Source organism: Octopus sinensis, unplaced genomic scaffold, assembly GCF_006345805.1.
Source record: "Octopus sinensis unplaced genomic scaffold, ASM634580v1 Contig05376, whole genome shotgun sequence".
Classification (NCBI taxonomy): domain Eukaryota; kingdom Metazoa; phylum Mollusca; class Cephalopoda; order Octopoda; family Octopodidae; genus Octopus; species Octopus sinensis.
In genome coordinates, this window is record NW_021828266.1 from 1 (window position 1) to 7,500 (window position 7,500).

General features: G+C 37.0%; 1 long non-coding RNA gene across 1 annotated transcript in view; it reads left to right on the forward strand.

The window, feature by feature from the left end:
• The first annotated feature begins 29 nt into the window (after positions 1–29).
• The window catches only part of LOC118761034, an 8,270-nt gene continuing 799 nt past the window's right edge, over positions 30–7,500 (forward strand). Inside the window, exons 1-3 of the long non-coding RNA XR_004997117.1 lie at positions 30–99; positions 2,242–2,359; positions 3,184–3,271. This is a non-coding gene — a long non-coding RNA (uncharacterized LOC118761034). The remainder of the gene's footprint in view (positions 100–2,241; positions 2,360–3,183; positions 3,272–7,500) is intronic.

Here is a 7,500-nt window from a genome sequence, read left to right on the forward strand (position 1 = left end):
ATATATATATATAGATATATATATATCTGTATAAAATGTTTTTTTTTCTTTTCTTATTCAGTAATTTCAAATGAACCATTTTGGAACATGACAAAGCAGGTATGTTGAACTTTTCACTTTTTATCTAAACAAGAGAATACGTTTTGTAATGTACCATCCAACTTGATCTCTTGTACTTATTTTACTACTGAATAAGACCGATGGTGTCTTTCTTCGTCGCGTAGCGGACGAATAGATTACATAAATAAACTATGTAAATATTTTTATAATTTATTTAGAATAAATCCTGTCATTTAAAGCATCGCAAGTGTTGCAAGTTAGAAACCCAAAATATTCTCGACTTTTGTATACTGAGTAAAGAAAACTGAAAGCTAAATAGAATATAAACAGATACAATTGAATAGATACGTGGAATTGTTGAATAAGAAGAACTTTACAATGTTTCGAATAGAAACGTTAGTTTTTGTTTGTATGAAGTAGTTTCGTCACAGAGCAACTCGGATTTAGAAGAGGGGAAGGTACTTGAGAAACGTTGCTGACGGCCCAGTTTCAATTTCCGGTTGAATATATTTTAAACATTTTAAGCATAAATTCTTTGGGTATGATTTGAATGTTTTAACTCTTATTTAATTTCGTCCCACAAACCATTGTGTGTACCTTTACGTTGTTATTTAATTTACTAGTAAAAGTAGTCAAATCATCCGTAAATTAAATGCTACCCTCTTGAAAATGAAGTAGATATCTCATTGAATAATGTGTGCAGGATACGATATCTTAATGTATCCGTCTTCACTTGGGCCCTCACTTTCTGAGAGTGCGGTATGTCTTGGCCGTTTTGTGTTCAAATTCTTCCGAGGTCGACTTTGCCCTTCAGCCTTCCGGGGTCGATAAAATAGGTACCAATTGATCACAGGGATCGATGTAATCGACTTACCCCTCCCTCGAAATTTCTGGCCTTGTGCCAAAATATGAAACTAATATTTGGTGGTATAAAAGTCGCACTTGCTTAGTATACGAACCTCAATTTCAGCTGCCCATATTCAGGCAAAAATAGCTCTTAGTGAAATAAAGTTTATAGGAGGACCAACTTCGCATATAAGGGTGAGGGTGAGGCATTTTTTTTAGCAAAATGTGCGTCTAATACGAATATTTTAAGCCTGATAGATTCTATCCCACTCAAAATCTAACCAAAATCTAACCAAAATCTAACCATAGGCGCAGGAGTGGTTGTGTGGTAAGTAGCTTGCTAACCAGCCACATGGTTCCGGGTTCAGTCCCACTGCGTGGCATCTTGGGCAAGTGTCTTCTGCTATAGCCCCGGGCCGACCAATGCCTTGTGAGTGGATTTGGTAGACGGAAACTGAAAGAAGCCTGTCGTATATATGTATATCTATATATATGTGTGTGTGTGTTTGTGTGTCTGTGTTTGTCCCCCTAACATTGCTTGACAACCGATGCTGGTGTGTTTATGTCCCCGTCACTTAGCGGTTCGGCAAAAGAGACCGATAGAATAAGTACTGGGCTTACAAAAGAATAAGTCCCAGGGTCGATTTGCTCGACTAAAGGCGGTGCTCCAGCATGGCCGCAGTCAAATGACTGAAACAAGTAAAAGAGTAAAAGAGTAAAAAGAGTAATATATATTAGTACGTACTGTCTCGAGCCATTGGGCTCATAGAGCTGGTTACTCGGTTTCTATGGCGTTAAAGTGACCGAGATCACAACGTCCCTCCTGAACGGGAAGCCTTTGCGTTGCAGGTTTTCTCAGTTACTACTGAATGGAGAGGAGCAACGTGAAATGAAGTGTCTTGCTCAAGAACACAATGCATCTCCCGCTCCGGAAATCGAAGTGCCACACCTTAAACTCTAGGCGATGCACCTTCACTAACATAAAAATTGGAGTCGAATAAATAGGTTCAGGTGTGGCTATGTGCTTCAGTCTCACTGCGTGACACCTTGAGCAAGTTTCTTCTCCTATATCCTTGGGTCGACGAAAGCCTTGTGAGTGGATTTGGTTGACGGAAACTGAAACCTACCCCCTCCTCGAACTCTCTGGTCTTGTGCCAAAATTTGAAAGCAATGTAAACATTTATTAATTCTGTTATTTCTCTATACAAGCATTCAGCACTCATATCGTAAGATCGAGTCTTCATAACGGCATTATCCCAGTTCGTGAGGAAAACTTTTCAATCGAGAGATAACAATAGTTTCACCGAATTTAAAATTTAAAATTTTATATTTCAGAGTTCACAGCCCTTCTGGTTGGGTCCACCATCAGTAAACCAGTCCACACCAATAATGTGGCAATAGCAGATATTAGGGTCTATGACTCCACACTCTATTATTCTATTCGACACACAAGGTAAATATAGCAACGATTTAATGTTCATCCTACACGTTTCTTTTAACATACGTGCAGACATGGCTGTGAGGATAAGAGGCTCGCTGTGTAACTTCGTGGCTTCGAGTTCGGTTCCACTCGGGCAAGTATCTTCTACTATAGCTCCGAACTGACCAATACCTTGTGAGGGAATTTGGCAGAGGGAAAATGTGGAAGCCCATCGTACATCTGTCTGTCTGTCTGTCTGTCTATCTATCTATCTATCTATCTATCTATCTATCTATCTATCTATCTATCTATCTATCTATCGGTCTGTCCGTCTGTCTGACTGAATATCTATCTTTCTGTGTGTGTATTTGTCTGTCATCTCATCTATCTATCTATCTATCTATCTATCTATCTATCTATCTATCTATCTATCTATCTATCTATCTATCTATCTATAGATATATCTATCTGTCTGTATGTGTATTTGTCTGTCTTCTCATCTATCTATGTATCTATCTATCTATCTATCTATCTATCTATCTATCTATCTATCTATCTATCTATCTATCTATCTATCTATGCGTGTACGTATGTGTATGCTCTTATGCATGTGTGTGATGTTACAACGAGAGATGACTAACCTTAAACACACTTCATGAGAAAATGTTTGTTGGTGCTCTAACAGCCAACAGCCCAAATAGCTCTGAGATCACGTTAAGAACGAATAATTCAAATGATTTATTATTATTATTATTATTATTATTATTATTATTATTATTATTATTATCGTGTGTACTATTGCCCATATTAAATGATTAAAATAACATTAATCGTGGTTAAACTTTATTTATTGCTAGACTAAAACAGCTGGAGAAGTTGCTATTCGTTCTGGATCAAGGAAATATTATACATCAAATACATATTACAGCACCATTACAATCTAAGGTAAGCTTGGCATTCTCTCTCTCTCTCTCTTTCTCTCCCTCCCCCTCTCTCTCTCGTACATGTGTGTGTATAACGCACGCACTTAATTATGGCTTGCATATAGGTATTATGTTTGTATGCATGTATGTTTATGCCTATTATATGCATATATATATATATATATATATATATATATATCTATAGTAATACTATAATACTACATAATACTACATAATACTACATATATACATATATTTATATATATATATATATATATATATATTATATATCATATAGTCTGGGAGATTTTCTTATGGTAGAGAAATAGCTAGTTTTGGCTGCTATTTCTAAATTTCGGTATGTGGTGAAGCAAATTTTTTGCTGAACCCTAATTATGATTATAATTATACTCGTATTATAAAATTATATATATATATATATAGATATATATATATATATATATATATATATTATATATATATATATATTTATTTATTTCTTGATTGCCCAGGGGGCTAAAGATAGAGGGGACAAACAAGGACGGACAAAGGGTTTCAATCGATTACATCGACTCCAGTGCGTTACTGGTACTTCTTTAATCGACCAGGAAAGGATGAAAGGCAAAGTCGACCTCGGCGGAATTTGAACTCAGAACGTAGCGGCAGACGAAATACCGCTAAGCATTTCACCCGGCGTGCTAACGATTCTGCCAGCTCGCCGTCCTACATGGACTATATGCTCTTGCTAAAGGTCTTCTGTAATCCGTCTAGCACTTAAAAGAAAGTTACAACTGAGCCATACCATTAATCATTGTACACCTTCACGAATATGTATGTATGTATGTCCGTGTGTCCGCACGTATGTTTGTACGCATGCATGAAGGCTTGTGTGTATGTATGTGTGTGTGTGTGTTTAAGTGTGGGAAATTTTATTTCCGAAAGTTTCGTTGTCCATGTCCTTTAGTCCGGTAAATCAATAATTTAAGGTATTCCAGATGTAATCGTTCTATTTTTTATTATTATTTTTCATTAGCGTAGGCGTGGCTGTGTGGTAAGAAACTTGCTTCCCAACCACACGGTTCCTGGTTCAGTACAACTGCGTGACACCTTGGGCAATTGTCTTCCTGCTTCCCAACCACACGGTTCCTGGTTCAGTACAACTGCGTGACACCTTGGGCAATTGTCTTCCACAATAGCCTCAAGCTGATCAAAGCCTTGTGAGTTGATTCTGTAGACGCAAACTGAAAGAAGTCGTACATAGAGAGAATATGTGTGTGTGTGTGTGTGTGTGTGTGTGTGTATGTATATATGTATGTATGTATGTATGTATTTATGTATGTATGTATGTATGTATGTATGTATGTATGTATGCATGTGTGGGTCTGTGCTTCTCCGCTTCTCCATCATCGTTTGACTAGCGGTGTCGGTGTGTTTATGTCCCTGTAACAAGCGGTTTGGCAAAGAGACCGATAAAAAAAGTAGGAGACTTAAAAATAGGCTCTGGGGTCGAACTTTTCGGCAAAATACTTCAAGGCCGTACTCCAGCATGGCCGCAGTCAAATGACTAGAACCAGTATAAAAGAAAAGAATATCTAGGACTACATTAATCAATAGGAACGCGGCGCACATATCTTTGCTATATTATACCATCCTATCATATTTTTCTGAGGGGACGACCTGCCAGGATCGTTAGGAAGTCGGTTAAACTCCTTACCGACATTTGTTTTAGCCTCTTTTGCGTTCTGAGATCAAGCCCTGCCGAGGTCAACTTTGAACTATTATCCTTTCGGTCCCGAAAAAAACATACCAGTGAAGCACAGGGTTCGACGTAATCGAAACGTTCTCTCCACTCAAATATTGATGGGTTTGAATACCGGCTGACAACGGGTGCTGGGTTTTTTACGTACCTATAACTTAACGGTTCGACAAAAACTGATGATAGAATACGACTTAAAAATAATAAGTACTGGGATCGATCCGCTTCACCCTTGAAGGTGGTGCCCCTCTATGACCGAAGTTCTGTGAGAGAAACACAGCAGAAGGTAAAAGATAGCATTTATTTGTTCGGTACAGATTTAACTACAGCGAATAAAAGCGAAGTCTGAAGAAAAGGTTCAACAACGAACGAAATAATAGTTTTCATGACGCCTGCGACTATCCCCATCCGAATCTGAGGTTTCATGTCTAATGAAGAAATCATAACAGTGTGACAAGAGCAAACTGGTTAAAGAGGTGTGGATTGTTGGATACTAGGAGGAAAAGGGGACAGAAAGGTGTGTAATTTTGGCTATTTTGAAGGAGCGGCTGGCGGTGGTAGCAAGGTTGTATCACGCAGCAGGGTCCGGTTGCCGATAGTCTGGTTGCATATCGTCTTCCCAAGATTATTTAACATTCTTTCTTCCGATATTTCAGTTGACATTTCACTCAGCTTATTATGGAGTATATGGATACACGAATAAAAACATAGCATACACGGAGAACCACTAACTCGCAAAACATTCATTATATATGTATGTATGTATGTATGTATGTATGTATGTATGTATGTATGTATGTATGTATGTATGTGTGTATGTATGTATGCAGTATGTAGTATATATATATATATATATATATATATATTATATAGATATATATATATATATATATATAGATGAGTGTATTTTTACCTTGTTAACAATAACACGGAAAAATAAATGAATAGTTACCAGGGCAGCAAAAATCTCACAAGTAAAGGTGTTGTAACTCCTTGTTTATGAAGGTAGAAACTTCGTGTTTACGTTGAATATTTATATATTATTTAAACTTCAATTTCCTTTATATTTAACATTCACTATTAATATCCCTACTCTTTCTGTTAGCTACTTATGACGTTATATCATATAACGTTTTTTTAAACAATAATAATAGCGTTCTGTCTATCGCTATACAAATCCATCATTTTTTGCTAAAATGTCTTATTGACGAGTTTCGTTTTTTTCACTTTCCTGAGGAGAAGATTGCATTGTTTATACCATTTATTCTTTTGAATAGTATCAGTGGAATTTTCGAAACATGTGTCGAAAGTAAAAATATTTGTTTACACCTGCGTTAACTCCATTTTTTATTCATATATATATATATATATATATATATATACATATATGCATATGCGCAGGCATTGCTGTGTGGTAAGGAATTTGCTTCCCAACCACATGGTTCTGGGTTCAATCTCACTGCGTGGGACCTCGGGCAGGTCTTTTTCTATAGCCACGAGCCGATTCGTGAGTGGATTTTGTAGACGGAAACTGAAAGAAGCCTGTCATATATATGTGTGCGTGTGTGTGTGTTTGTTCTCCAATCACCGTTTGACAAGCCGTGTTGGTATGTTTCTGTCCCCATAACTTAGCGGTTTGGCAAAAGAGTTCGATAGAATAAGTACCGGGCTTATAAATGTACTGCGGTGGATTCATTCGGCTAAATGTTTTCCAATGCGGTGCCCCATCATGGCCACAGTCTAATGACTGAAACAAGTAAAAAATAAAAAAATATATATAAGTGTGTGTATGTGTGTGTGTGGATGTGTGCGCGCGTACACAGACACACGCGCACACAGACACGCAGCCTCTAAACAGCTACCTTCATTATTTCCAAGTTGTCGCGTTATAGCAACGTTATAGCCATGTTATAAAGCAATGTTGAGTTTTCGCGTAAACTTGCTTAATATGTCACACTGTTTTCACATTAACAAGGACTTAAAACAGTTTAGAACCTATTTAAAACCCAGCAATTTATTGATATTTTACGATTGAAATCGCACCATTACAATTTCTCATTAAATCTCATGCATTGAAGGTGTTTTTTTCTTTGTTTTGTGTTCACAATTTCTTTTTATTTAATAATTTTTATTTTCCTTATTGCTGTTCTTGATGTTCTCTTTCTTTTCTGTATATCCTCTCGTTACTGTTTTCTCTTTCATGCTGTTTATCACCCTGTCTATGTCTGTCTGTCTGTCTTTCAATCTCTGCCCACGTGTGTGTATGCGCGTGTGTGTAAATGCTTAAGAAAGCGTGTATATACACATGCATGGGCCAAGTAGATGCTTGTTAATAAAAAAAAATTAAACAAATATGAACGCACTCATTTTATTACGGCAGGTAGATTAAGTCATACACACACGCACTCACAAGGATACCTGTCTGTCTGTCCGTCCGTCCGTCTGTTTATCTATCTATCTATCTATCTATCTATCTATCTATCTATCTATCTATC